Source organism: Canis lupus, chromosome 13, assembly GCF_011100685.1.
Source record: "Canis lupus familiaris isolate Mischka breed German Shepherd chromosome 13, alternate assembly UU_Cfam_GSD_1.0, whole genome shotgun sequence".
Lineage (NCBI taxonomy): Eukaryota > Metazoa > Chordata > Mammalia > Carnivora > Canidae > Canis > Canis lupus.
In genome coordinates, this window is record NC_049234.1 from 32,272,222 (window position 1) to 32,282,094 (window position 9,873).

The window sequence follows — 9,873 nt, forward strand, 5'->3', positions numbered from 1 at the left end:
TGAAGTAGCTCTCATGCTTTATGATTTCAAAACTCGGGTAATAAAAAAAAAAAAACCCAAAACTCGGGTAATCAAGATAGCCACAGTAATACATGAACTTTTAATTACATGAACTTTTATTACATGGGGCTTAAAAGGAAATGGCAGATACGGGCCTGCGTATGGAAAGGCATGCAATAAACAAAAGCAAAAAATTTTTTTAAATGAATGACTAAATCACTACAGCCAAACTGTAATAACCAATAGCTACCATAATCTAGAATTTAAGTCCTTCATAGGTCACCTGAAGCTCTATGCGGTTTGTTCACAAATAGTGTTTCCCCTGGTTCTGCAGAAGGAAGGAGCCACTGACTTTATACACCTGACGTCCTTCCCAGTATCTCTCTCCACATTGTTCTCACTTTCTGAGGAGGCTGTGAGTACCAAGAGGAAGTGGGGTTTCCAGTGCTCCAGCTGGAGAGGAAGTTCTCAGGATGAAGAAGAAATTGCAGAGAGCTTGGGATAGACAGACACAAGTGGTCTCCATGAACCTGGGAAGTTTCCATGATCATCTGGGGCTTCAGGTTTATTCCTGGAGAACGTGACTAGAAGGAGCTTCCTGGCAATCAAATGATGGTGACCAATGAACAAACACATATGAACATCTTTGAAAGCATTTTCACACGATATAAAGGAAATGGGAATTCATGAAGCTGCTGAATGTGTTCCCAGTGCAGGTAGAGGGGCATCAGGTTGTACCAGGTCAGCCTTTCCAGGATCCCTAGTTGCCAGGAAAATAGGAAAGAACAATTTGGGGTTTAACATAAGTAACCTAGCCATGAGTCTGAATCAGAAAATCTTTAAAATGTTTAAGGGAATTAATTTTCTGTAAATTAGGTTAAACACTCCCCAAAAAAGTAATTTTCCATTCTGCCACTTTCTGGAGGATATTTAACTATTGGGAGTTGTGATTCTGAGAACCCTCAGGCACATGAAAAATGTGACCATTTGCATATTGGACCTCAGAGACTTCTCATTCCATAGCTGTTGCTTTGCTCATATCCTCAGGGTTAGAAAAGCCAAGTTGTTCTGGGCCAAGCAAGTTGTGTTTGGTAAAAAGAAGAAAATAAATAAAATCAAGGCAGAGCGATAAAGTAACACAAGGTTGAAAATCAGAGGTTTAGATCCTTGTTTTGGCCTTGTCTGCCAGAGCAGCATGGCCTTGTGCGTGGACACGGGAAAAGCCACCCAGGCCAGATGGATCTTTCCTGTCTCTCCCCTCTCTCATGTAAGAGTCTGTAACACCTGACAAAACAGACTTGAGCCACTTTCTGCTTGCCAGGGAGGTTTCCCCAGCGCCACTCCCTCCTTCCACTTTGCATATTCCCTCCACCAGGTGTCAGTGGATGGCTCCCCACTGACTTGCAATGGGGCTCCTCTACCTGGACCACAACTTAGTTCCATGATGTGCCTCCCATCTCTCCCTGAATACCCTTCCTGGCTTCATGCCTTGTAGCCTCCTCATACATCCTCTGTCCTGATGCCCACACTGAACTCTGGGTGGTGTGGCCTAGTCCAAAACCACCTGGGCTCATCATTGATCTGGGAGCCGGACTGTCATCCTTATGTTCAAATTCTACCTGCTTCAGTGAACTTTCCTGATAGCCTACAGCCATCAACTCTCTCTGTCTTTTCCAAAATGGAATCATATATTTTCTAGCATGTGGAACTTCGCACACTGTCAGCCAATCCTTATTTCCCTACTATACTATGAGCAAGGTAAGATCAGTGAGCACCCATCGATAACTCATTCTGCATCTCTTCATTGTTCATGGATGGCAACCCTCATCAGATCCCTTTGCAGGCATAACTTCCTCTCACTCGACCAGGGCTAGGACTGGCTCTCATCTTCATGCACTGGGCTCTGGCACATGTCATTTTGTCTCTCTGGAATGCTCTCCCCTTCATGTGTTTGGTGAATTCCTACTCATTCTTCAGATTCTTGCCTAATCATCGCTTGCTCAGAGACACCATCTCTCTCACTTGCACCACCCCATCACTCTTAGGTCCCTGACTCTCATGGCACTCATCTCAGTTGCACTTTACACTCTACTGCAAAACTCTGAGCTCTGTGATGGCAAGAAAAGCTACAGTCTTCCACCCTATTATCCCCAGCATTTACAACAGTGCTCAGTCCCCGCTTTATCTTAAAAAGAATAAAATAAATGGTTCACAAGTGAACAACGAACTTTCATTACATGAATGAGTGAATAAATAGTTGCATGGCTTCATTGTTTTCATCAGTGACTGTGGCAGAGTGTTTCCATCTTGGTCATCCAGAGAGATTTGGTTCACACTGGAAAATACAACCAAGACTCGCAGAGTTTTCCAGGTCCCGCAGGCCTCCTGATGTCAGGCAATTGCTCTCTCTGCAATGAAAACAGCAGGCATCAAGTCTACAAGCCTGTACATAAAAAGATCCATTATCCAGGGAGCCAAATGTCACTGCTGGAATGGCTTCCAAACGCTGCCAAAAAGAACATTATTAATAACAGTAATGATAATAATAGTGATCATAATAACACATATTAAATTTTAATTTATATGGCACCCAAGCTCCTCAGCTCTGGGAGGGAATCACTCTCATAGCAGAGGGGAAGAATAAAGCGAAACTCCAAATGAAAGGAAATATGATACAATGTGGGCAGAGTGCCAGGCTGTAAGCCGCTGTGTGGGGACAGAGAGAGAAAAGGACCTCACCAGGCTTTGGATGAAGTCAGGCTTGATGCGACAGTTCTGAATTTCAGGGATACAGTGGAGAGAGGCAGAAACATATGCTTTAGTATCATTTTAAGATAAGCATCCCTCATCATTTCAATTCAAAGCATAGAAAATATTACCCTGGGAGCCCCTGAAGGATGCAAGGAGGAAACCAGTGGAAAGGCCATGTGAGTGTATGTCTACACTGGGAAGCCACATCACAACCTGACTGGATGTGTTGAAAGGTCAGTGCTCCACACAGTGTTTACAAGTAATGGTCAAATTGGATGAGTGAAAAGAAAAGAAAGTGGATGTTTTAGTTGTTGTTAGGACATTTAAAACATTTTCACATATGAGGGAATTCAGTGAGTTTAAAAATATTAGTAGCTAGAAACAGGAGTAGCTTTTATTGGTTACGTTAGCATTGTTGTCATATTGAAATATGAGCCTTGGAAGTCAGTGGGATGGCGTTTGGGTCTTGCCTCCTCTCCTGACTGTGTGACCTTGCATGTGTCACTAACTCCCTAAACCTCTTTTTCATATTACATAAATTGAGAGTGGTAATAGGTTAGAAAATGCTCAGTAAGCATTAGTATCTCTTTGTCCCATAAAAGTTTATTGACATATCCAACACCTTCCTTGTCTCCATTTTTTTTATGGTGATAATACTTAACATGAAATCTACACTCAACACATTTTAAAGCACACAATAGTGTGCTTTTAACTATATATAGGTGCTATGTTTTTACTTCAATGGTGCTGATGGTATCCCAGGTATGTGCCTATGTTCAAACATCAAATTATACACATTCAGTATGTGCAGTCCATTGTATATCAATTAGGCTTCCATAAAGCTCTTACAAATGAAAAGCAAAAATATGGAACACAAAAAAGAAATAAAAATTTATTGACCTTGATGAAGTAATTCACCCTTGAAGCGAGACAAGGAAGTTATTCAATAAAATTTCATATATACAGCACTAAGATTTAACAAACACCTGCAAAGCAGAAGTTCAGTGTGACTATCTTCAAGTTGAATGGTCTGTGAGCAAATTTTTTTTTTGAACCCAATAACTTGGAAGATAGGACTCTTGTCTGCCTGCCTGATATCTGGATATGGTGAGGGATTTGGGGAAAGTCAATGAAGCGGATGATTAATTACTGTAAGATTAATCATTGTATAATCTTTTCCAGGCCACCATCTCCCGCCAGCCTGAATCACAATCTGAGGTGACATCATCCTTCTCCATTGAGAGCATTAAACCTAAAACTGGAATATACATTGTTATCTTAATCTATAGTGGATAAAGAACATGATGGCTTTTTAAAAATAAAAACATATACGCATAACTGAAAAAATTCAAACTATCCAAAGGATGCACAATTAAATTAAATCTTCCTACCAAAATTCTAAGTGCCCTTCTCCACTAACACTTTCTTGCTTATCCTTCCATAGTTTTTCTTCTTTGATGTTACTTTGAAACTTGACTAACTTAACTAAACATGACTACGTACATGGGATCCCTGGGTGGCACAGCGGTTTGGCGCCTGCCTTTGGCCCAGGGCGCGATCCTGGAGACCTGGGATAGAGTCCCACGTCGGGCTCCCGGTGCATGGAGCCTGCTTCTCCTTCTGCCTGTGTCTCTGCCTCTCTCTCTCTCTCTGTGACTATCATAAATAAAAAAATAAAATAAAAAAATAAAAAATACGTACATCATACACACCTTACAAACTGTCAAATTTTGCCCAATATATTATAATATTAACATCCAATATTATTGAAGGTGTGCTATGTGCTAGTCATTTTTCTCAGTACTTTATGTGAATTACTACATACAGTTTTCACAACAACATCTGGTTTACAAGCTGTGTGAATTGAGTCACATTTCTTGACTTCTCTAAGATCAGTGTCCTTTGTGAAATGGAGCTAGCACAGCCACCCTGGCAGGGTGGATCTGTTTACGGTGTGTTGTGTGGTGTCTGGTACCCAGAGCTCAGCCATTGTAAATATAATCTCTTACTCATATTTTTTCTGCACCCCATAATACAGAAGACAAGGCCTGATTTTAATTTACTTAGTTTGTGTTGTATGGATAGGAAAATCCATATGATTTGAATTTCGGGGGGTTAGCTTACTCTGGATAAACAACTCTGGTGTTTATTAAATAAGTACAATTATTTTGTATTTCCTGAACACACAGATGTTCAAGTTTATCCCAAGCACTAGGCATAGAATTTAATTTTTGCTTTTATTATTTTATTCTTTCCTTTTTAAGATCCCCTTTAATGGTTTCCAGTCTCTGAGTACTATTAGGGAAGAATAAATCAGGTTTTTAATTGGTTCATTGACTGACTCTCCAAATTTGGTTTGAGAAAAAAGCTGGTTGGATAATTCTTTCCTCTAGGTTAGGAGGTTAAATTATGTGCTTTAGACAAACACAAATAGCAAAATCAGAGTCCTCGAGGTTTGGATTTGAAACAAATAACCCAGAACTCCCTGCCTAGTACTCCAGAGCTTGAGTAATTGCTATACCCTGCTCCGAAAGATCCTAAACTCACCGTTCACCAGGTTCCAAAAACCCCACATGGAGGCCTGGGATCTGTCAACAAATTCTTTTCTGATTCATGGGCCCTCTTATACAAAAAGTCACAAAAATGTAAATTTACAAGACGTTTAATTATACCTCTTATAAATCATGTTAATTGACTATTATGCAGAAAGACACAAATCAGTAGAAAAGATATACGGAGAGCTACAGTGTTTATGTTGTCATTTTATCTACAGGTAGGCATTCTCCAGACAGAGAGAAGAGGGAAAAGCACTGTAAGCAGAATAACTATCTAAGATGGCATGAAAACATGAACCAGCAGTTGCTCTTTAAGAAAATTAGAGTAATTCCATTTGGCTTCTGAGATCCTGTGATCCTGAGGAGGGACCTTGCACACCCATCTGAGGGACTCCATTGGTTTGGTAGCGAGGGGAATGGCTGAGACAGTGGAAAGCAGAGAAATGCCATGATTAAATTTACATTTCTACTAAGTTAAGTCTTTCTGGACATACTGAAGAGATCAGCTAGATAAATATTATTAAGAGAAAATATTAAATAGACTAATATTGTGAGAAATTTGATAGTTATTTAGAGAATTAAATTTTATTTGTGGTAGATTGGAAAGACATTGGCTGAAGGCATAGGGGTCTGTTAAAAAGATGTTGGGATAGTTGATATGAAAAATAATGAGTGATTCAGAGACCAGGAGGAGTGAGGGCCAAACAAAAGGAAATGAATCACTGAACATCTTTGATATGATGGCTTTGACCTCAAATAATTAAAATGATCCTAAATGGAAAGATTGTTTAAGAAGATGGAATGAGGGATCCCTGGGTGGCTCAGTGGTTTAGCACCTGCCTTTGGCCCAGGGCATGATCCTGGACTTCCCAGGATTGAGTCCCATATCAGGCTCTCTGCATGGAGCCTGCTTCTCCCTCTGCTTGTATCTCTCTCTCTCTCTCTCTCTCTGTCTCTGTCTCTCATAAATAGATAAATGAAATCTTTTTTTTTTAAAAAAAAAGAAGATGGAATGATCAGACCTGGGGGGGAGGGGAGATGGTCAAGTAGGAGTAGATGGTGAGGGCGGGGCAGAGCTTTGTTGTCCCTAGTTTGGCCACCCAGAGGAAGGCCAGTGTCATCAGTATACAGATGGGAGGTGAAATGAGAGGGAATTTAGAACTTGCCCATGGTAGACTGTACTGACAATAAGTAGATCATGGAAGCTTGGGGGCATGGACATTTATCATAACAAAGGCTAGTCCCTAATAGGTAATTACCATGGGCCCTACATGGCTTAAAATGTATTACATGTATTAATTCATTTAACTCTCTCAATAAGCCTTTTCAAGTAGGTGATATTATTAAACCCATTTTATAGGTATCCCATATAGAGGAAATGAAGTCAGAGGAAGTTAACTACTCATTTGCTGTCTGTGAGATAATAGAAAAAAAAAATATTTATCTCTGCTCCCTATTCCTGGCACAAGGCTCTTAAAACCCTTGTAAATTCCCAAGTGCTAAAAGCACTAGAAACATCTTTTGTTCTAATGAAGGGAATTCTGAGTGAGCTCCTGGATGGCTGCTGGATGGAGGCTGGTCACCAGAAAGGCAAAGTCATGGTTAGAAGCTTGAACCGTTTAGCTCTGACCCCTCCAGAGGATGAGGGGTGAGGGGCTGGAAATGCAGTTAATATTTCATCCTGCCTGTGTGAGAAGCCTCCATAAAATCTCAGTAGTAAGGGTTAAGAAAGCTTCCAGGTTGGTGACCACATCCACACTAGGAAGGTGACACATCCTGACTCCAAGAGGACAGAAGCTCCTGAGCTCAGGATCTTTTCAGATCCCATCCTGTGTATCTCTTCATCTGGCTGCTCATCTTATCCTTTATCACATCCTTTACTGAGCTGGTAAATGTGTTTCCCTGAGTTCTGTGAGCTGCTCTAGCAAATTAATCAAACCTACACAGGGGGTCATGGGAAGCTCTGATTTGGACAGAAGTTGTGGGTAACCTGGGGACTTAGCCCTTGCGATTGGCAGATTGTGACAGTGAAGGAGGCACACCAGAGGGAAACTGAGTTTTTCCACTGTAATATCTGAATTCAAAATCAGACTCAAAAGATCTCACTCCAGAGGTTTTATTTATATCCATGTACCTGTAGCCTCTCGGTATAAAGATAAACATCTGCCCAGCCTATGGCTGGGATTTAATATACAACTGGCTAAGTTGATGAAAAAGCAGCAGAGAATGAGCCAACAAGATCTCTACCCAACAGTGCTGTCTGCCCACGGGAAGTTGTTTAAACTCCCTATTTCTCTCTCCTTACCTTGAAATGAGTGCTCTATTGGGGTTGTTATGAATGGATTTCTAAAAACAGAAAATATCTGGCACTTATTAAATACTCAATGTATACTAAGAGAAAGTCTAACCAAAGTTTACCCCACGTTTACTTTTCTTCTAATTTTGTTACATGATGTTCAGGGGATATGAATAATTATATGATGTTGGTTTTTATCACTGTGTGACCGACTTCTAAAATACTCCATATGTACTTGCAAATAAAGTATATAACTTCTGTTTGCTCAGTACAGGGCTGTATCAATGAACTAAGCTTGATACATGCAATCATACGAGCTAACTGACTTGTCCAAATCTCTGTATATATATATTTTTTTTATCCCTAAGAGATGTTTCAAACTCTCCTATTCTGTGTATTTGTTATTTTTGTTGTGTTTCTCTTGTCCTTCACTTCCTCCTTCTTCAAATTTATTTTGAGGTTAAACCGCTTTACACAGAAGTTAACACTTGTTTTATGACCTGTATGGTACTATTCCTTTATCATAATTTAGCTACTTCTTTTTTTTTTTTTAACTTATTTGTTTATTTTGGTAGATATTAATTAACAGCGTCAGCTGTCCTTTGATTTATATTTGCCCAGACTTTGTTTTTCTGTGCTTTCCTTAAAAGCCTTTATATGCTGATTCATATTTAACATTCATTTTACTTCTTATTAAATATTCTAAGTATGTCTGCCTTCAGCTTAGGGCATGATCCTGGAGTCCCAGGATCGAGTCCTATATATCGGACTCCCTCCAGGGAGCCTGCTTCTCCCTCTGCTTGTGTCTCTGCCTGTCTCTCTCTCTGTGTCTTTCATGAATAAATAAATAAAATCTTTAAAAAATATATTATAAGTATGCTCCCTACCTTAAAGTCTTCTGGATCTTCCAGTTACACATACAATAAAACAAACTCTTCACCACGGATCATAAAATCCAATAAAATAGGCCCCTGACTATGTTTCCTACCAATCCCCTCCTCATTTTGTCCACTTGCAGCACCAGCCTCCTTGTTGCTCATAGAAGGTCCCAAGAATGTTTTCTCTCCAGGGCCTTTGCTCTTGCTTTGTCCTCTACTGTGTGCACCCCTCCCCTGCTGTCCTCAGGGCTGACTCTCTGCTCACATTTTAATCCTCCGAGAGGCCGTTCTTGGCACTCCTCTCTAACATTCCCTGCCCTGCAATCACTCATTATGCCTTAACCAGCTTTGTTTTTCAGAAAGGAAGAGATCCCGCCATTTGCCAAACTCAGATTGACCTAGAGGATATATTATGCTAAATGAAGTAAGTCAAACTGAGAAAGACAAACATGTGATTTCATTTATATGTGGAATCTAAAATTCAAAGCAGAAGAACAAAAAGCAAACAAAACAAAACACAAAACAGAAACAGACTCATAAATACAGAGAACAAACTGATGGAGGCCAGAGGGGGGGATGAGAAGATGAGTGAAATCGGTGAAGGGGATTAAGAGATATAAACCTCCAGTTATTAAATAAGTCACAGGGGTGAAAAGTACAGCACAAGGAATATAGTCAATAATATTGTAATAATGTTATATGGTGACAGATGGCGACCACACTTACCCTGGTGAGCTTTGCATCATGTATAGAATTGTTGAATGGCATATGTTGTACACCTGAAAGCAATATAACATTGTATGTTGACTATACTTCAGTAGTAAAACAAACAAAACCCCAAAAGACTTTGTATTTGTTCCCTCGGGCTGCTATACCAAAGTATCACAACTGGTTGGCTGAAAACAACTTACTCCCTCACAGTTCTAGAGGCTGGAATCCTGAAACCAAGCTGTGTACAGGGCAATGCTCCCTCTGAAGGCATGGATTCCTTCCTTGACTCTTCCTAGTGTCAGGTGGTTCCTGGCACCAAGGTGGACTCCTTGGTGCTCCTTGGCTTGTTGACACATCACTCAGCTTCTGCCTCCATCTTCACAAAGCCCACCTCCCCGGGGGGTGTGGCCTCCTCATAGAATGACAGGTCACTGGGATCTCTGGATGGCGCAGCGGTTTGGCGCCTGCCTTTGGCCCAGGGCGCGATTCTGGAGACCGGGATCGAATCCCATGTCGGGCTCCCGGTGAATGGAGCCTGCTTCTCCCTCTGCCTGTGTCTCTGCCTCTCTCTCTCTCTCTCTGTGACTATCATAAATAAATAAAAATTAAAAAGAAAAAAAAAAGAATGACAGGTCACTGGATGCAGGACCCATTCTAATTCAGGATGACTTCACCTTAATTA

General features: G+C 40.6%; 1 long non-coding RNA gene across 1 annotated transcript; it reads right to left on the reverse strand.

Annotated features, from left to right (window-relative positions):
- Positions 1-200: 200 nt before the first annotated feature.
- On the reverse strand, positions 201-9,259 carry LOC119874487. Its single transcript, XR_005368321.1, has 3 exons — positions 9,207-9,259; positions 2,238-2,408; positions 201-760 (listed from the first exon to the last, which is right to left on the reverse strand). It is a non-coding gene; the product is annotated as an uncharacterized LOC119874487 (long non-coding RNA).
- Positions 9,260-9,873: the final 614 nt, after the last annotated feature.